The sequence below is a fragment of the Myotis lucifugus genome, unplaced genomic scaffold (assembly GCF_000147115.1).
Source record: "Myotis lucifugus unplaced genomic scaffold, Myoluc2.0 scaffold_552, whole genome shotgun sequence".
NCBI lineage: Eukaryota > Metazoa > Chordata > Mammalia > Chiroptera > Vespertilionidae > Myotis > Myotis lucifugus.
In genome coordinates, this window is record NW_005871600.1 from 173,812 (window position 1) to 195,165 (window position 21,354).

A 21,354-nucleotide genomic window follows, 5' to 3' on the forward strand; every position below is an offset into this window, starting at 1 on the left:
TTTAAAAAAACACCACCACCAAACCTAATGGCCACTTTAAGCGGCCCTGACTTCCACATGGCCCTGGTTCTCAGGAAAAGGCTGAGGCCGGAACCCTTTTAAAACCGGTGTGCCAAATCACGGGTTCACAAGAGGAGGGAAGACGGGGGCAAGCAAGGGCCCCCTAAAACCCCGGGGCAGGGGGGTGGGGCAGGGGCAAAGGGGCCGTGCACAGGGTCCCTCCCCTTTCTCCGGCTGGTTCCCTGAATGGGCTGGTGGACCCGGCTCCCCCGAGGAAGGCCTGAGTCCAGCGCCCAGCGGGAACCGCTGAGAAAGCATCCCTCTGTTTACTGGAAAGTGATTCCCATCCCACTGCTGGTGCCCATATTTAGACGGCGGGCTCAGTGACAAAGGCCGGGGCCCGCTGCGGGCGGCAGGCGCTGCTGTGGGGAAAGGACTTGCTCTGTCTGGCCGAGTGGCCGCAGGGCCAGGGGCTGGGACCAGAGGGACAGCATTGCTGCGTTCTGTCTGCAGACAGGGCTCTGCTCCCCAGGGCAGCGGCGTCCTCCCACCCGGCTGGTCCTGAAAACCTGAGATGGAAATGGGGTGGCGGGGGCAGGTTCCAGGGGCCCCACACATGGGCCGCCAGCGGGACGGGACGTCGAACCCCAGCGACCTTCTCGATTCAGCTCCACAGGCGGTGGCAGCAGATCCGTCTCTTCACCCCCATTTACATTGAAACCACAGAAAAATGACACTCACCTGCCTCGAGCCATAGACTGTAATTCCACTAAAAAGCAGAGCCACAAGATGACAGAGGCTTAAAAAGTGCATTCATACACAGGCACGCACCTATGCGATCTAACGTAAATGTTTAAGCGGGATCTTTGCCGCCGTGGGATTTTTTAGTGCAGTTTTAAGGGCCTCATCCCGTCATCCTCTCCACCAAACAATACAAATGAAATAAAAGCTTCCGTTGTTTTTCAATCACCAAGTCTGTGGGACAGGAAGTGCTCCCTGCCATGCCTGACCTTCACCGTGACCCCAACCCTGTACTAATACCCAGCTCCCGCCTCAACTCCAAGGGCCCACCTACACACCTACTGCAACTAGTGGGCAAGACGGGGAACTGTTATGGGCTGAGCCTTGCCCCCCAAAATTCATATGCTGGAGTCCTGACCCCCCAGCACCTCAGTGCGGCCTTTGGCCTGAGGGCCTTGCAGATGGGATTAGCTAAGACAGGGCAGCGGGGCGCTCCTTACGCCCACAGCAATGGTGTCCTTGTGAAAAGGGGAAATTTGGAGACAGAGAGAAAGGCCGTGGGAAGGTCCAGGCAGAGGCTGGGGCGATGCTTGCACAAGCCAAGGACCCAGAGATCGACGTCAAACCCCAGCAGCCAGGACAGAGCGGGGAGGGAGGCCCTCGCGGCCTCGGAAAGTGACAGGGACGTGAGCCCTGCTTCCTCCCGGGCTCCTTCCCGCCTTCGCCAGATGCTGAGGGAGAAGGCGGGAGCTGCCAGCCCTCCCACGCCGGTTGGTCCCCCATCTGTAGTGTCCAGGACGAGACTGGGCGCTCCCTCGCCTATACAGCAGGTCCTCGGTTACGTGGGAGATCCGTTCCTATGGCAACGTAACGTGATTTTCGCCGTCAGTCGGAACCCACCTCCATAAGCACCGACGTCACTCACATGGAGCACAGACACAGCAGGAATGAAGTGAAACAGTAAAAAAATTTAAAAGATAACAATTCCTGACCTTTACTTGTGGTGAATACATAACAAAAAACATAAAGCACACATGTACATACGTCAAAATAACGGAACTTTTTTTTTTTATAAATAAATGGGAGATGGCGACGTAACCACAAAACGACGTACGTCGAGTCCGACGTAACCCGAGGACTGTCTGTATCTAATACCTACGTGTTATCGATCCAGTTAGCAAACTTAAATAAAATATGGTGCATCCTTCTACCTTGTCGGCATGCTACATAATAACAAAATAAGGAAATATGCAGTTATGGTTTTTAGGTGACTAAAGGTCACCAAAATGAAATCATTAATATTATTAGGAATAAATGTCAGCCCTAGATAATAATTAATATCATAGTGCTCTGCTGGTGGGTCAGCGTTTTTATCAGTCATAAAATTTAAATGTACCCAATTGATTAAATATTATATATTTATTCCACAAAATTATGTCTTTTTTTTACTTTCATTTCAAACGTCATTTATAATCAAAACGGTCACAGAATTTGCATTGCATCGACTGGAAGCCAGCTGAGACAAGACAGCTTTTTAATCATTTCAATTTCGAAGACAACCTTTGCTCTGCTGAGGCAGTAGTGAGTGGAATTAGCAATAATCGTTTTAAAGCAGTCCTTAAATTTGGAAACAATTCGTGAACTTTAGATATCATGTTCAAATAGGAAATATTACAAAATGTCTTAATTTCATCCTGTAGATCACGATCACTCATATTCCTATTAACACCATTTCTTAAAGTAATATCTAAGTAATCCTATATAATAGAAGGCTAATATGCAAATTGTCCCCTTAACCGGGAGTTCGAGCAGGAGTTTGACCAGGGGGCAGGCCAGCCAGCCAACACCTGGGGTCCCTCCCCATGGCTGATTGGCCACAATTGGGGCGGGCTGACCGGACCCCACCTATGCACGAATTCATGCACCGGGCCTCTAGTATGGAAATATCTAACAATATGTGAAAAATCAGTATCATGCTTCATACATGTTACATCAAACCAAGATGTATAAAATTTCAGGAAAAATTGCAGTCATTTAATCTTGCAAATATTTCTCAGCTTCTATGAGCAACTGTTGAGACTGCCATGCTAATTCACTGATTCACATGTCCCCCCCAAACTACAAGCCAGAACATAAAGAGAGGAGAACCCCATGCTAATTCACTGATTCACGTGTCCCCCCAAAACTACAAACCAGAACATAAAGAGAGGCAAGAGCATGGAGGTGTGGAACCACTGGGAAGTGACCACTTGTGTGGAACTATTGGAAAGTGATCGTTTGTTATGCAAGAATACACCATCACCATGATGTCTAAGAGAAAGGTGGACAAGTTCATTAACTTATCCTTTCCCCATGGTCTTTCTGAAGCTGCATCCATCTCTAGCAACAGTAGTAGCCAGACTCACATAGGGTTTGCGGACAAATTACAGTGTACTGGGGACATTCTTATACTAAAATATCTTACTCGTTGCTTATCTGAAATTCCAAGTGAACTGGGTGTCCTGCATTTCTATTGGCCAATAACAGACCCGCACCCCTCATGGAACTCAGTTGTCCTTTGTTTTGCTCACACAAGACGACAGAAGGTGGAAAGTGTTGGTCACTAGGGAGGGTTCTAACACCATGGGGTGCCCGTGCCTGTGCCATGGGCTGGGTCCCTGAAGACAGAGGTGCCCATCTGTTCTTTACGGTGGATTCTGGTTTTGCCACCACAGGGAACCACCATCGTACACACACTTCTCGCCGGCCCCCAGTAAACCAGCTCCCTTCTCCTTCCATTTATTATTTCATTCATAAACAGCTAAGCGTCTGCTCCAGCAGCCAAGCACTCCTCCAGGCACCACACAGGGTAGAGGAGGGAGGGAAGACACCGCAACAATGAGTAAGAGGGGCCCACCTCCCAGCTGCCTGCGGTCCATCCAGAGAGACGGGCATCCCTGGCGGCCAGAGCAGGAGCCAGAGGCGGTGCCCGAGGAAGCGGCTAGGAAGCGGCCTGATTCAGCTGGACGGCGGTGGGTTGATAGACGGACAGAGGGGGAACAAAGGAGGTTCCTGTCACCTTGAAGTCGTGCTCGGACACAGTCTCGCAAAGCAAAGCGCCTATGACTGAGAGGTCACATTTGATACATCCAACTTGAAGTTCTTATTCTTATTTTTTTAAATATATTTTTATTGATTTCAGAGAGGAAGGGAGAGGGAGAGAAAGATAGAAACATCCATGATGAGAGAGAATCATGATGGACTGCATCCTGCATGCCCCCTACCGGGGATCAAGCCCGCAACCGGGGCATGTGCCCTGACCGGGAATTGAACCCTGACCTCCTGGTTCACAGGTGGACGCTCAACCACGGAGCCACGCCGGCTGGGCTTCTTTTTCTTTAATCACAGAAAAGTTGGAAAAAATAAAAGAAACGTTGGTCACTCTCCTTTGGAGAACGTGGTGCTGGTGACGCTGTGATGAGACCCACTAGCGCTAGTCCAGGAGCAGGTGGCTGCTCCCAGGGGTCCGGGCAGCTGCCTGGCAGACATGCCCAGCTGCCAGGGAGGGCGGGCGGGGTCCGCTGCCCCAGCTGGCAGGCCTGCCTCGGGCTATTAAGCTGGAAATGCAAACCACTTTGTGTGGTTCTCCGAGGCCCTCCAGGGCCGACGTTCCTGGAAGGTCTAAGTCCTGTTTCTCATATCACCTCCATCTAAATTGACGATGTCCATGACCTTTTCCTCTAATTACCCTCGTCCTTCGTACCTATTTTTATTAAATGGCTCCATTACATGAGCCATTACGTGAGGGCGGCTTCATGCTGCTCACCCACGGAGCCCACCGGCCTCGGGCTCGCCTCCCCTTCGCAGTGAGCACCGGTGTATCCTGGGAGCCACGGTTCGCACAGCAGCTCTTATGTGGCGAACGATGTTGCTCACACTGACACGGAAGGGACAGGCCACCAAAATTCCACCAAAAGTGTGCGCCCCACTCAGGAACGTACCTGGCCCGGGTCCCAGGACAAGGGGAAACGGAGAGGACTGAGAAGCAGGGCGGAGCAGACATCCCTCCGGAGGGGAAATTAGGGGAACAAAACCTGGGTGGAGCCCTAACCGGTTTGGCTCAATGGATAGAGCGTCGGCCTGCGGACTCAAGGGTCCCGGGTTCGATTCCGGTCAAGGGCATGTACCTTGGTTGCGGGCAGATGCTCAGTAGGGGGTGTGCAGGAGGCAGCTGAATGATGTTTCTCTCTCATCGATGTTTCTAACTCTCTATCCCTCCCCCTTCCTCTCTGTAAAAAATCAATAAAATATATTTAAAAAATTAGAGGGGACGCGGGGGGAAGAGGCTGTGATGGAGCAGCGCCCCGCACGGCCGCCAGGGCAGCCCCCCACCCCACCCATGAATCACAGCAGCTCCCAGTGCCACACAGAATTCTGCCCGAGTGTCAGGAAGATTCTGTCGGGTCCGATTAGGGTGAAATCACGTGAACGACAGATATCTCTGAGGACATCATTGGGAGGACGTACTTCCCAGCTCCAGAGCCCTGGCCCGAGTGCCTGTTACTGTGGCGGATTCACAGGGCGAGGGCTTCCCCCATTCCCGCCCCACGCTATTGGCTATATTTGGGTTCTAGACCCCGGTCTTACTATATCGCCTCCTGTCTGACACCTGACCTTCATCCAGTCCATTGGGAACACTTGCTGTACTTGTGATCATTAGTCAGAAGTGACAAAACTGAACTGTGGCCCTAGCTGATGTGGCTCAGTAGATAGAGTGTCAGCCTGCAGACCAAAGGGTCCCGGGTTCAATTCCAGTCAAGGGCACGGACCTCGGTAGCAGGCTCCTCCCCGGCCCAGGCCCTGGTCAGGGTGCATGCAGGAGGCAACCAATCGATGTGTCTCTCTCACATCGATGTTTCTCTGTCTTTCCCTCTCTCTTCCCCTTTCCCTAAAAATCAATGGAAAAATAACCTTGGATGAGGATTAAAAATAATAATAATAATAAATTTAAGAAAAAAGCGAACGCGTGGGGACACCTAGCACCAGGAGGGCAGGCTGATGTTGGGGGGGAATTTCTCACTGAGGACCGTGGGCCCCTCACGATGTGCCTCACCCACAGTCACAGAACTGCCTTGCTAATCGCATTAGCATGCGCCTTCTCATTGCGTATTAATTACCACAGTGAGGCCACCGAAGACTACCATTCGAATCTGACAGCACCAATTCCCCGGGTGCCTCTTGTGGTCGCTGAGTGATTACTGTGCAGCCGTTTGCCGCTTTTGACAAACGCGAAGCAATGCCGGCCGCCGGCCTTGGCGGGGCCAAGTGCACAGGCGTCATGGAAACCAAACCAAAACGCCGGCACACACGTCAGGAGAAGACGCTGCCCGGGAGAAGGAAGGGATGAAGGCACGGACGCGACCATGGCAAGCAAGGCCGAGCAGAGTTCCATCTCGGCTCCGGCTCTGGCTCCAGGTTTCAGCTCAAATGCAAACAGCCTTCACTGGGAGGACGTGACGCAGGGCTCTCTCCGAGGATGTGTGCTGCTTGAGCAAAAGTCAGGGGCCCACGACGTGTGGGAAGCACTGGGCTACAGAGAAACATGGGTCCTACTGCGGACCTTCTCAGAGCCTTTAATACATGGCTCTGACCTGTGACCCCGTGAGAGGGGACAGAGGGAACGGAGTTTCCTAAAATGTACTTGACCACCTCATCTTCTTTTCTCACTGCGTATCTTCTAGAAATTGTTCATTACAGGAACGTACTTTTGGAAAAGCTGAGTTCGCAGACTATAACTACAGCTAGAACAGTGGTTCTCAACCTTCCTAATGCCGCGACCCTTTAATACGGTTCCTCATGTTGTGGTGACCCCCAACCATAAAATTATTTTCGTTGCTACTTCATAACTGTAATTTTGCTACTGTTATGAATTGTCATGTCAATATCTGATATGCAGGATGTATTTTCATTGTTACAAATTGAACATAATTAAAGCATAGTGATTAATCACACAAAAAATATGTAATTATATATTGTTTTCCGATGGTCTTAGGCGACCCCTGTGAAAGGGTCGTTCAACCCCCAAAGGGGTCGCGACCCACAAGTTGAGAACCGCTGAGCTAGAATAAGGAACATTCCATAAAAATAAACAACAAATCAGATAAGAGACATTTTCTATGGACTTCAGAGAAATCCATTGTCACTCGAGGCTGAGTAATTTCCGGAGAATCCTTCCGTCTACACTGTGAGAAGAATCTAATGTCAAACCCGAGATCCTGGCAAATGATGGGGCCTCATATTCCCCTGGTGCTGTTGGTCCCGAGCTCGGGGTGCCCCTGGCTGGGATGGATGGAGACTCTCGGCTCTACACTGTCTCCCTTCACCCCGTTTCCCGAATACGGAACGCCCCTCCTTTCCTGGCGGCCTCCCAGACCCAGACAACTCAACAAGAGACCTCTGCGAGCCCCATCTGTGCTCGGCCGGCTTTGCGACATTCTGGGAGCGTTGGGAAGTTCCGTGGCAGCCAGGTGACTGAGCAACTTGGATTTGAGTCCGAGACCTGCCTAGGCTTTTTCTAAAGCTTCGCTGAGGCGTAATTTAGGTTCGTTGTTTAAAGTACAACTGAATGGTTTTTAACAGGTGCACGATGTTGAGACAGACGTCTCCTCACGCCCTCAGGTAGTTCTGAGGGCCTGGGCTCCGGTCTCCCGCCAAGATGCCAGTCTGGCCTGTCCCCTCGCTTCTCTGTGTCTCTCTAACCCTCAAACTCACTTTCTTTCTTTTGCAGCTCCCTGGTGTTCTCACCTGTAGCTGACCTCCTTTAACCTGTGGGCTGTTTCTACACCACATTTCCTTCTTGGGAGCGAGCTAGCTAATTTGCCCATCGGTCTTTGTACCTGCAATTGGTTATAAAGACCATTGCTCTCAGGGATGAAGGACCTGTGTGTGAAAAGTTCAAATCCATTGAGGACTTTTGTAAAATACCATGAAAGTTAATTACAAACCCACAGCCAACATCATATTCAACAGGCAAAAAAAGACTAAAAGTGTTTCCCTGAAGATCGAGTACAAGACAGGGATGTCCATTTTCACCACTCTTATTCGACATAGCACTAGGAGTTCTGGCCACAGCAATCAGACAAAAAGAAATACAAGGCATCCAACTTGGAAAGGAAGAAGTAAAACTGTCATTATTTGTAGGTCACATGATACTATATAGAGAGAATCCTAAAGACTACACCAAAAAACTACTAGAACTGATAAATGAATTCAGTAAAGTAGTAGGATACAAAATTAATATTCAGAAATCAGTGGCATTTTTATACCCCAATAATGAACTATCAGAAAAACGCATTAAGAAAACAATCCCAGTTATAATTTCAACAACAAAAAATGAGATACCTAGGAATAAATTTAACCAAGGAGGTAAAAGACCTATGCTTGGAAATTTATAAGATACTGAAGAAAGAAATTGATGAAGATACAAATAAGTGGGAGCATATACCATGTTCGTGGATAGGGAGAATTAACATTATTAAAATGTTTATGCTACCAAAAGCAATATATAGATTCAACACAATTCCTATCAATATATCATATTTCACAGAACTAGAACAAATATTCAAAAAAAATATATGGAACTATAAAAGACCTGTATAGCCATAGCATTCTTGAGAAAGAAGAATGAAGTTGGAGGTATCATGCTCTCTGATATCAAACTACACTATAAGGCCATAGTAAGCAAAGCAGCACGGTACTAGCATAAAAGCAGACAGATCAATGGAGCAGAATACAGACCCCAGAGATAAAGCCATATCTTTGTGGTCACTTAATATTGGACAGAGGAGGCAAGAACATACAATGGGGTAAAGACAGTCTATTCAAAAAAAATGGTGCTGAGAAAATCGAACAGACACATGCAAAAAAATGAAACTAGACAAAATTCTTACACCTTACACAAGAAGTAACTCAAAATGGATTAAAGGCTTAAATGTAAAACCAGACCCATAAAAATCCTAGAAGGAAACACAGGCAGTAAAATCTCTGGCATTTCTCATAGCAATATTTTTCCTGATAAATCTCCTCCAGCAAGGAAAACAAAAGAAAAAATAGATAAATGGCACTACATCCAACTAAAAAGTTTTTGCACAACAACGGAAACCATCAAAAAAATGAAAAGACAACCCACTGAATGGGAGAGCATATTTGCCAATGATGCAGCTGATAAGAGGTTAATACCCAAAACTTATAAAAAACTCAACTCAAAAACACAAAAAACAACCAGTCCAATTAAAAATGGGCAAAGGCCCTGAATAGACGCTTTTCCCAAGAGGACACACAGATGCATAACAGACATATGAAAACATGCTCAACGTCACTAATCATCAGAGAGACGCAAATTAAAATGACAATGAGGTGCCATCTCACACCTGTCAGAATGGCGAGCATCAAAAAATCAACAAGTGCTGGCGAGGATGCGGAGAAAAGGGAGCACTTGGTGCTGCTGGTGGGAACGCAGACGGGGTAGCCACTGTGGAGGACAGCATGGAGTTTCCTCAAAAAGTTAAAAAAGGAACTGCCTTATGGCCCAGCGATTCCACGTCTGGGAATACATCTAAAGAAACCCGAAAGGTGTTGGGTGAGGGGTGGACCAACAACACCGTCCAGTTAAAAGCACTTCACCTTATTCCAGAATAGCGAGCTGTTAAAAGGAATTGTCGTTTAAAAAGAACAAGCCTTTGTTGAGTTGATAACTTACTTAATCGTTTTGTTAATTTGGAACCGATTGCTTTAACTCCTGTGTGCGTGAGTGATGATGTCTCATTTATCTGAAGCCTAGAGAGATCTCTCGCTGCAGCTGAGCAGCCAGGAGGCAGCTGCTGAGACGTGGAGCGTGGCCAGCGTGGTCCCGGAGATATTTGCAATCAGTCTGCACTGAGATAAACACGGAGACGTGGCGTGAGGAACGTGGAGACTCTTAGAGCAACATGACATCACCCTGAGGTCCAAACGCACGACCCACTTCCTAGTCACGCATCTTTATTACAAATCACGAAAGCATCCGTTCTAAACAGACTTGAATTTTTTTTTTAAATGGCCCTTCGCCCCAGTTGGCAATTGGTCTAGTAACGATTTGCAGATATAAGGGTGCATTTCAAAACGAGCGCTCGCTTCATGTCGGCCTCAGCTCCCACACAGCGGCACAGCCACGCCTCCCGGACAGAGGCAGCTGCGTAAGTTTGCACCCGCAATAAACACAAAACGGAAACTCATTCCCATAGTCTTGCCCCTGAGCAATAGAACAAGACTGTTCCCAGTGGGCAAATTCGCAGAGCATAGATTTATAATAAGAATTACGGAGTAAAGACGACAAGAAAGGAGATAAAACGATCTCAGTTTATAAGATGAGACGGTTTGTGTTTGTGTGTGTCAGGTATTGTATCACAGAAACAACAGCAGCCTCTCGCTGAGCCTTCCTTCCTAAGACCAGGGCTTAGCATTTGCACCAGGTGTAGCAGCGACACCTGGAAAGGGCTCTTTGCTAACACCAACAGCATTTTGACTTATTTCTTTGGAGAGAGAGAGAGAGAGAGAGAGAGAGAGAGAGAGAGAGAGAGAAAATATACACTGCTTTCCTCTGCCCCTGGAGAAAGGCGGGCTGGTGGAATGGCGAAGGAGTTGTTACGATTTTATGGAGCAATAAACTGAAGTGTGATTGAGTCGCCAGCGACTGGGAGATATCGTTAAGCCTGGAATCACATGGTTGAGTGACTGGCTGACCCAGAACCTGGGCGACTGAAATGACCCGGAAGGCACGTGGGCCTGGAGGGGAAGTCTCAGCCGGTGGGAACCCAATCAGCGTCAACCAAGTCCTGTTCCACGTGGCGGCTGCCCGGCTCCTGAAAACCGCCAACGGACTGTCTCCCTGGGCCTGCGGGGCAAGTTCACCGGCTGGAACACAGCATCTCGTTAACCGCGGGGTTCAGCCATGGAAACAAGGGGGTCGGGCCACGGTCCCAGGGACACCTTCACCTCCAGAGCGTGGCCCAGAGGGAGGGAGGGCGGAGGGGGGAGGGGGGAGGGGGAGGGGGAGGGGGGAGGGGCTCGCCTTCCCTCGCAGAGCCCATTAGCCATCACACAGTAGGTGCTGCCTGAACAGGATCCTCTTGGAGTCGCCGTACAGGCTGCAAACAATATTTCCGATGGTCATTCGGTTCATAAAACAATGGACACAGAGCGAGGGAGAGGGAGGGGGAGGGAGGGAGGGGAGGGAGAGGGAGGGAGAGCTTTTGCCTGCAAGTTCACCAAAGACTCTCGCTTTCTCGTTTTTTGAGTAAGAATGATTCATTGGTGCTGATTCAGCTTCAACCATATTCACATCCAAGGCTCTTAAGCCCACACTTGGCAAACCTATGGGACAAAACAGAATCCACGGGCCCGAAGTCATCAGACCCACAATCCTGGCTTCTGTTCGACTCGCCCACACCAACCGGACGAACACGGCCTCATCTCGCCCGGAGCGCCAGCGAGCATCAGTGAGCCGCTTGGCAGCGGGCGGGGCCGCGCCCAGATAACTCTGCCGCACGCTCAACAGCCCTCCTCCTGTTCAGGCCAGGACATGGACCTGGGGGATCCAGGCCACAGACGGCCTTTGTGTGAACAGACTCGCCCTGGGGCAGCAGTGCAGCCCGGACAGTGTTTGGCTGAATGAGGCCACAGATGAAAGGGCCAAACCACCAGAAAGCATGGATTCTCAAAGAGCCCATTTTCCCCGCCCCGTCTGGTCGGATGTCTGATTCGGAATTCAAACCCTTAAGGACGCAGGCGAGGATTTCACGGCGTCCTCTCCACAATCTCCCGAACCCAACCCGAAACAGCCAAGCGCTGGGGGAAGTCTGTCGGCGGCGGGACAGTCTCAGATGCTCCTTCTCTTGTAAAGAAAATGGTATTTGTTGTTTCCGCGACCAGTGCTAGATGCAGCCCGTGTGGAATAAAACGCCTCCCTGGGTCGGTGCTAACGGGGGTCTGGCACCGCTCAGGGGCCGTGCCTCTCTGCGCTCTGGCTCGTGTTCTGTTTCCATTTCTAAAAGCGATCGGAGCAGGAGGAGAAGCGGGGAGGGTCATAAACAGGATCGCGGGAGGGAACATGGCAGGAGCCCCGGGGAGAGAGGGCGGGCCCCTGGGACCTCTCCGAGAGACGGGCCCGGCCCCCAGAACGCCCAGCGTCTTTTCCTGTCTGTGCTTTTATGTCGCCCGCGGGTGAAAGCAAAATGCATCCATGGCTGCTGATCGGGAATCTTTGGGGATCACGAAGACTGACCCGAGATTAATATTCTGGAAGAAAACAAGAAGATGCCGGCCAGCCTGCCCACGCTGTGCCAGGGGCTTCTGGAATGTGCAGCCGGGACCACTGAGGGAGGGAGGAGCAGGAGTGGGCTGAGAGCATCGAAGCCGAGAGGCAGTGCGGGTGGGCCGGGGAGAGAGGGGCCGGGAACTCACAGGCGGCCCCTGGGAGGAGTGGGGGTGCCGAATGGAGGACGGGGGCTGTGTGCCCACTGCACGGCCTCTCCTGGACTCTCAGGCCTCCGTTCACGGCACTGCTTCTCGGCCGATGCAGACGTTACCCACAGAAGGTCGAGTGTAGCGCCAATGTTTCCCAGACCGTGCGCTCATTCTTGCTCTGGGCACCTGACCCGCAATCACTGCCGGCGAGACAGAGCGGCCGGCTCGTTACTCACCAGCACACGCAGCCTCCCGCACAGGCCACGGGAAGGCAGTCGGCTCTGCTGGGGCAGCTTCCTCCGGAGGCAGGACTGGGGGCCAGGGACCCGGCCCAGAGGCGTCCCGAGAGCTCGCCTGGGGAGCAGGGCCCGGGTCCCCCAGCACCACGTGGGCAGGCCACGCGCAGCCCTCCCAGCAGGAAGGACGTGGTGTCATGGCTCTTCCCTTCCTCTTGCCCACGAGGATTCGCGTGGACCCTGGAAGAGAGACCGACCGGGGATCAGTTTCCCTGCTGACCCATGACCATCCCCGTCACTGCCGGCTGGGCCCCCCGCGATGGAGGCCCCGGTGCATTTCAGCCCTGGATGGCGCTGCCCTCGGAATCCCCGCCGCCCGTGGGCGGAGGCTGTGTGAGTGGGGGGGTCCCTGGGGAGAGGAAGCAAGGTCAGAGGGGCGCAGAGCGGCCTCCAACAGCCACAGGCACGAAGGGGTCAGGGCCTCGGCTAATTCACTGGACCTTCTCCCCCACGATCTCTCTCTCCTTGGTCCGCCTTGGCCACTGTCCCCAGACCAGCGGGGAGCCTCGCGGGGCCGCCCGGCAAACGCGAGGCTGAGCAGGCGCCGCGGGCATATGCATGAGTTACAGGAACGGGGCGCGGGCCCCGTCAGCATCTCGCGGCTGGAAGGGGCTCCGGCTGGGCCCGGGCGGAGGAAACAAATGGGGCGGCGCATTCTCTCATCTGAATAAGCCCGTGTCCGCTTCCAGGAAGGACGGGGCTGAGTGATGACGCGTCTGACCCTGCGTGTCATCGGCTGGACGGAGGGAGGCCGCACAGAGAACATTTAGAGAAAGAGTCCTCGTCGCGCCCGCCTGATGGATTCTCTCATTAGCCGCCACCGCGGGAGCCATGTTTCTCAGCAGCCGCTGCAGGTGACACGGCGCCCTCCACACCCACGGCCCCTGGGAAGGGGGCCTGCAGGACGTGGTGGCTGCTGGCATCCGGCACCCGCTGAGTGGGGCCTCCGGGGCGAGTGCGGGTGGGAAAGCAGGGTTTCCTTCCACCTGTCGTCTTCGCTTTCCACGCCCGGAGCAGAGGAGGGCGGGAGCGAGGCAGCCCTGGTCACTCCCAGCCTCAACCACAGGCGGCCCTGGTCACTCTCAGCCACACCCACATGAGGCCCTGGTCACTCTCAGCCTCACCCACAGGAGGCCCTGGTCACCCTCAGCCTCACCCACAGGGAGACCATGGTCACTCTCAGTCACACCCACAGGAGGCCCTGGTCACCCTCAGCCTCACCCACAGGCAGCCCGGGTGCACTGAGAGGCAAGTGGCCACCCCGTGGGCCTGGGGAGTGGGGGGACTGGGCCCGTGCAGCCCAGAAAGAGGACATGCGGTGCTGAGCGGGGTCTGGGAGCTCCAGGACTGCGCGGCGGGGCCGATGCCGCCGTCTCTCTGGAGCAGGTGTTTCTCTCGGATTCGGGTTTGCTTTTGCTTCTTGCTTTTGTATTCACTCCGGTCACTTCACTCCCCATGGAAACCCCCGGCCAGGATGGACCTCGTCCAGCGGGCTGAACAGTCCTGGCACCATCCCCGCGGGCAGAGGTACTACCTGCCTCTTAGCATTCGTGTTTCCTTCTAACTGCACCCCAAGCAAGGGCACCTGAGACCCCCTGAGCCCCAGAACTGGGTAACGAGTCCCTTTACTTATTTAAAATATTTGTTTGATTTTACTTTGTTGTATTAAATACCCCCCAAAAATGAGTAAATTCTTTAGTGTTAGTTTTATATTTAAACAAACAAACAAACCAAAAACACCACCAGTGTGATCACATGTGAGCGTTCCATGGGGAAGTGTAAGCCCGGCTTGCCCATGTGTCCCTGAGGGGGCCGTGCAGAGGCCTGACCGTCCGTGTCCTGGCCGGTCCCCTCACTGGGCACAGCCTGAGCGGGGCTTTCCTCGCGTCCCTGGGATACGGTTCAAATTCTAACCCGAGAAAGCATTTGTTTTCAGCTCAATAACTTGACGTGGACGTTAATAAACACACGTGAGAATGTCCTCCAGTTCTAACTCTCTCCTAGACCCATGGTCGGCAAACTGCGGCTCGAGAGCCACATGCGGCTCTTTGGCCCCTTGAGTGTGGCTCTTCCTAAGCCTTAGGAGTACCCTAATTAAGTGAATAACCATGTACCTACCTATATAGGTTAAGTTTAAAAAATTTGGCTCTCAAAAGAAATTCCAGTCGTTGTACTGTTGATATTTGGCTCTGTTGACTAATGAGTTTGCCGACCACTGTCCTAGACCAGCCAGAAAAGGGAGACAGAGAGAGAAAGGAAAAAATCCCTTTGCCTCCTCCGGACAAAACACTGACTTAGGGAGCTCGTCACCCACAGGGGACAGCAGGGCACGTTAGCAGGGAGGACGGCGAGGTAGCGGGGGGCGGGGGGGCCTCTCCCCGTCTTGCAGAATCACTTTTCTCTCCGCCCACGGGTCCCAGGCCGCGGGCAAGTCCTCCGGCTGCCTCTGCATCAGGTTCCAGGCGGCACCGTTTCACGTAACGAAGCCCGGTGATTTAGCCCAGTAGACAGCTTTCTCTGGGTGAAGCCACATTACCAGCTTCACGCGTGACTTACCCATAAAGCCCTAATGAAAATGCTCAGAGCCACTGACTGGCGGCGGCAGGCCTCCTCGGAAAACGGGGCGGCTGTGTTTACTCTCTGAATTAAGTGTTAAAGGAAAACAGAGTCATCATATATAAAACCGGGTTTCCTGTAACCACGGTAATTATGATAACGAACATCTGTCCCGGCCTGCAGCGTGCTTTCTCATACGTCCCCTGGCTGAGCGGAGCGGGACGCCTAACGACCGCACTCCGCCGCCTCTCCCTAACGGCACGGACGCGGGTTCTATTAATAAGCACAGGCCGGAGACACTCTCCCGCGGCCGCCGCGCCGAGCCCGCGCACGGGGTGACAGGGAGACGTCGGGGCCCCGTATCTGCCCCGTAAATCAAACGGGCATCACATAAAATCTGTCAAACACTTCATCACGTCACGTGCGTGTCATCAGCTCCGGGGGGACCCCGCTGTGTCCGCAGAAGGACAGGGAGAGGCGAGGTGCGAGAGCCTGCTGCGAGGAGTTTCATTAGAGCCGGAGTGACTAGTGGGGAACGAATTTACATTGATCTTTTAAACTATTGCCAACCACAAGCGCATTAAACCTAAACAGCCTTCATTCACCGAGAAACGAGCGTGTCAGCAGAACCGCGACTTTTGTCCAACGCGGTTCCGGCATTTAATTCACAAAGGCTCAGTGTTAAGCTTTTTATTGCTTGTTGTGCTAAAGCACGCTCGTTTAATTGCAAATACAGTTCCTTCCTGCGTCATTATCAAAATTGTTATCTTAAGGAAATATTGTTTTTAAATAATCCGCTGGAGAACCGGAGCGGTACCCGGGCTTATTGGGAATAATTGTTTCCTGCTACCGATGGGTCGGCAATTAGGCGGGAGCTGCTCGCACGGCCCAAACAGGAGGTGGGGTGGCAGGAAGGGGGCGCGCCGAGCCGTGGTGAGGAGCTTACGAGGTTTCTGTGGAGCCAACATGTACTTGTGGCCGATTTGCTCAACACCTCACTGCTTACATGTTAAAAGAACTTGGTGAATGGTCCCAGGGCCTCATCTAATAAATAAATACTTGCAATGTATTGTGTAATTCTGCGAGATATAGAAACTGTGTCAAAATGACCTTAGGCTTTCCATCCGTGAAATGGAGACAAAATGTCCTGGGTTCAACTTTGACCTTGACCTTGGCCTCTTCCCATATGAATTTGAGGGAAAGGACTTATGTCCAGGTTTTAAATGAAAGGATGCCAGTGGCACCATCCTGGGCACACTCTCCCCAAAACCAGAGAAACAGAGACCCCAGATAAAATAAGAAAACGGAAAGCAGCGTGTGCGTCCGGACACTTGAGAGCGACGCGCGGGTCTTCAACGGCATTTCGGAGCTAACTCCCAGGCACAGTGCGCGGGCGCTGACGCACGCATCCCCAGCTCTCCCTCCGTGACACCCACGCCGCGTAGGGCGCACCGTACTGGCCTCAAAGGACCTTATTACAAACATGCTCACTGTTTCCACTCAAACGCAGGCAAATGCAAGAAAGGAGCAATTGTTTACTGCGGAAGTGATTGTGGACAATCCTTTCCGGAGGGCTCATGATTTCTGAGACCAGTAATGTTTATAAAAATAGAGAAAGGCATCATTTCTAGAAAGTCGAGCTCAGCTTCCAATGGGAAGCAACCAAAATAGCTCAAATTTCCAGTTAAGAAAAAAAAAAGCCAGCAATGGCCAGGGCATTGCTCTGCTTCTAAAGAACTGGGGGCTCCTCCCTGTGCCCGGGAGGACATGGGGGTTCCTCCCTGATTGTTTCAGAGGGAAACAAACGAAGCAAATGAAGGCGGGCGGGACCAGAAATGGGGGGGGGGGGACAGGCCAATGAGCTATGAGCCAACCTGCAGGACCCAGGCTGAGTGACAGGGACAGCATTCGTGATGAAAGCCTGGACAGGCAAACACTCCCAACCCCCGTGGAGCACGGGGGGCAGTGGCCAGGGCAGCCGCTCCCAAGGCTCAGATGTGCCCACCCCAACTGTCCATCACCCCTGCGCTCGGACTGCCCCGCAGCCTGGAGGGGAAGGGACTTGTTGGGGGGCTTTCTGGGTCCCTCCCGGGAGGCCCCCCACTGGGTAGCAGCCATCAGTGCGTCGAGAGATGGCCATGTTGGGGGTCGCCGTGCCTCAGGAGCCTGGTCTGCAAAGAAGGAAGGTGTTACCTTGACACACATGCACCTGCTCCTCCCCATCTCCGCCCGCGTGTATCTCTCAGCGAGGCCTCCTCCCCCGCAGCCTCTCCTCCGCGGTCACCTCCGCCTCTCGGGACGCACGTGGCTATGAATATCGCACCTGGAGCAGCAAGCGGAGCGCCCGCGCTGGCCACCCCTTCCCCCTCCCGCTGCCCGCTCACCTCCGCACGCCTCCCGCCCTGCTTCTGGACCAGCCTGACCTGTGGTTTCCTGCCAGCTCCCCTGTCCATTTAGGCTCTCCAGAGTGCGGGGGGCGGGGGAGGAGGGTGTCTTAAATGCCTTCTCGAAACCAAGACCGAGTTCCTCTCTGAGGTCAGGGCTCGGCCCTCTCCTTGCCCACAGTGCCCTCTCCTGCCCGCCCTGAAAGCCTCCGCTCGCTCTAAAGGGCTCTGCGCCTACCAGAGCCGGGAGATGCTGAGGGGCCTTGCAGGCTCAGCTTCCAGTCTCTCCTTCGCTCTCCCACGATGCACTGCTCCCGTGCTCCCTCTGCAAACCCACACAAGCAATGTCAGCATCACCAGCCACCTGATTCTCCGTCAGAAAATAGATGTTCAGCCAGAACCCGGGGCCTTCGGAGACTAACGCTAAGGACACCTGGCACCTTCCTGGGCGGATTAGGAAACCTGAGGTAGGGACACAGGCTTTTCTTCTCTTTCTTCAAATTATTTTTATTGATTTCAGAGAGGAAGGGAGAGAGAGAAACATCAATGAGGAGAGAGAATCATTGATCGGCCGCCTTCTGCACGCCCCCTACAGGGCAACTCGGGCTGTGCCCTGACCAGGAATTAAGCCTGAGACCTTTCGGTCCACAGGCCGACGCTCTATCCACTGAGCCAAACCAGGCAGGGCAGGACACAGTCTTTTCATGAACGACACGTGAACGTTCAGATTCAAATCTTTGCCTAAATGTCTGGAACCGGACACTGGCAGTGAAATCGGACGAGCAAACGGGTTTTGTGTAGCCACACAGACTTGTTGCTTTTTAAGTTGATCTGGTTGCCAGGACATAGAACTTCAATGACCTGATGACAGGGACCACGCTCCCCGTGGTGGCCGAGCAGCCATGCTTCCTACACCACCTGCAGCTCCAGGTTCTCAGGGGCCCAGCCCCCGCTCTCCAATCCAGAACCTGTGTGACCCCTGAAGGACGGAGGAGCCCACCCCTCATCAATAAACTCTTTAAGAATCAATCATGCCCTAGCCAGTTTGGCTCAGTGGATGGAGCGTCGGCCTGCAGACTGAAAGGTCGCAGGTTCGATTCCGGTCAAGAGCATGTACCTTGGTTGCGGGCACATCCCCAGTAGGAGGTGTGCAGGAGGCGGCTGATCGATGTTTCTCTCTCATCGATGTTTCTAACTCTCTATTCCTCTCCCTTCCTCTCTGTAAAAAATCAATAAAATATATTTTTAAAAAAAGAATCAATCAAGTTTTGATGAATAAAAATCAGTAAGTTTCCACTCGGAGTGTTTCCATGCTTTAATGCTTCAACATGCTCCTGGGAGCATCCGCCCTGTGTCCTCCCCCAACCACATCCCAACCCAACGGCCGCACGTGTTTACTTCTGATGACGAGCCGCAGCCGGTCCCTTTGCAGACGCCGCCTCTGAAAGGAGCCCTGATGCGCACGCATCGGGGCAGGAAACGCAAACCTCAAGCTCACGCAGGGCCCTCGGCCCCCGGACCAACCCCACTGCGGCTCCACAAGCAGAGGCCTCGCCCTGAAGATTATGAACGGAGGTCACGCCCGAGAAACCACCAGCAACATCACCTTCAAATATGTACACGTCGCTCACGTGGGACGTGTCTTACGTCCGGGTCGATTGGCTAATTGGTGGGAGCTCCATGTTTAAGAGCCCAGGAAGCTTCCACCCTGGGCTTTTTCTTTGCATCGAGACTACAGACACCTCGTTCCAGATAGAACCCCGGCCAGCCTCCCCAATGCTGATGCTAACAACGCCGAGAGCATTCAAGCAAGAGGGGCCAACAGAGTCAACAGAGTCCTCTAGAATGAAACTAAGAGAAAATTAGTAAGAATAAGACCAAGACCATACACTCCTTTGGGGAGTTTATATAAATAATCAAAAATCACATAAAATAACGAATCAGCCACTCATGAATGAGCATAACCCATGTCTACACCTCCAACCCCTCCGACCCTCGCTCACTGTCCTGCTTTCCCTTTAGACATTTTATGTCCACGTGATGCCTCCTCACCCCCGTAGGATTCGTGGGGAAGGCCGGCTCTTTGATAAAACAAGGTCAGTAATGTTGTCCTTTTCAACTGTGAAATCATGGCCCCGGGTCCAAGTTGAAACGAAATCAATTATGAGAACAAATAGCACGGTTTTATCGCTAATGAATGGATTCAGCGTTGTTTTCCACGTTCCCACCACTTAAAACTGGGAGGCAGAGAGCGAAAGTGGTCCAGAGAAAACTCGGCGCGTCCGTGCTAATGGCGGGGATACTTAAGGACGGTCCGCAGGCAGCTAATATAAACCAAAGTGGTTTATTACCGCTGGTCTGTGATTTATGATTCGCATTACGACTTTATTTTGAAATGGCTGCATGAAATATTAATGTGTGGTGAGAGCACACACCGCTGGAGCAGGGATCCTGCTCCAGCCAATCAGAGGCTGCTCAGGACGTGTCCCTGTCACACCGGGACCCGGGTCGGGTCCCCGGTTTGCTCTCTGGCCATCGTCAGCCCCTCACAGCCACACTTTCCAAGGTGAGGGAGCGCTGCCTTCGTCCCGCGGCTGCCGCTACAGGTCACCGACTGTTCACGTTCAAAGGGGTGGAGCCGTTTCCAACACGCGTGAATAATTGATGGCGAATGTTCTCAGCACTGATTCGAGTTCTGTGCGATGGAGTGTCTCCTGGAGGCGCACGCGGCCTTTGATGCCTTATGAAAAGTCAGAGGACCTGTTACTGCGCGCCTTAATGGACAGGTCCGCTTTAATTTCAGTCACAGGTCATGGCAAAGAGAAGCACCTGTGTTGGTTTTCACTTTTTCCCCTGCTTGGAAGTTGTCAGGCATTAACACGAAGCGTTCGCTCACAGCGATCGAAAGCCGCGTTAACCATAGGACCCGACCGCCCGCCCTCGGAACGTGCATCCCATCGGCTTTCTCCAAACCGAGCGCTGACGGCCGCGGCGGTTTTCCCTGTGCGACCTTCCCGGCCGTTCTGCCCCCCACTGCGCAAAGGCCCCCCAGGGGACTTCGGCGGCAGATCCCACGCAGCCCGCCGCGAGGAAGTGGGCTCACGCGGAGTTCCTGCTTCGCTTTCACGCGATCGACTGTATCGGATGCGTAGCACCTCTTTTTCGAGTCATCATAAAAGTGAATATAGTTTTATTGCTATTGTATCCAACTCACCAACTATGACTTTTTCCTGCTGGCATATATTTTTAAATGCCGGTTGATATAAATAAAAAAAAATTTAAAAATAGCGAACACCGCGCTTTCTGTGTGTGTGATATACACTGTCCCCGAGCTTTGGTGGAGTGACTCACTTCGTTCTCTCAGTTGCCTGGGAGCCAAGGGCCCCTCTACTGCCCATGACACAGAGCGGAAGCTGAGGCACGGAACCAGTCGGTAACGTGCCCTGGAGACACCACCGGAGGCCGCGGTGACATTGGGAGCCGAGATGGTTCGGCTGCAGAATCTGTGGCCTTGTCACCACACTATTGCTGTCCTGCTCAGACATTTGTCCTTCGTATAAGAACAGAAAGTGAAACAACGCCATGGGTGGGCCTTCAGGGGCATAAACCTAATTGTATGAGGACTGATGAGCATCGGGTTCAATGACGGGACGCGCAAGGGGGAAGGACTGGTTCTGCTGCTGAGACGCCTTGACATGTCCGCAAGGATCTGCGGCTGTCCACGTGGCGGCGGCTCCCCTGACGTCCTCCAGGGGCAAAATGCACAACAAAGAGCACTCGGTTGGAGAGCTTGGCTTTGACCCCGGCGGGAGCCTCACTCCCGGGCAATCCTGGGGGTCGCTGAACCCCTCTGAGCCAAGATGTCCATTTCAAACGGATAAGAACACCCGCCTAGA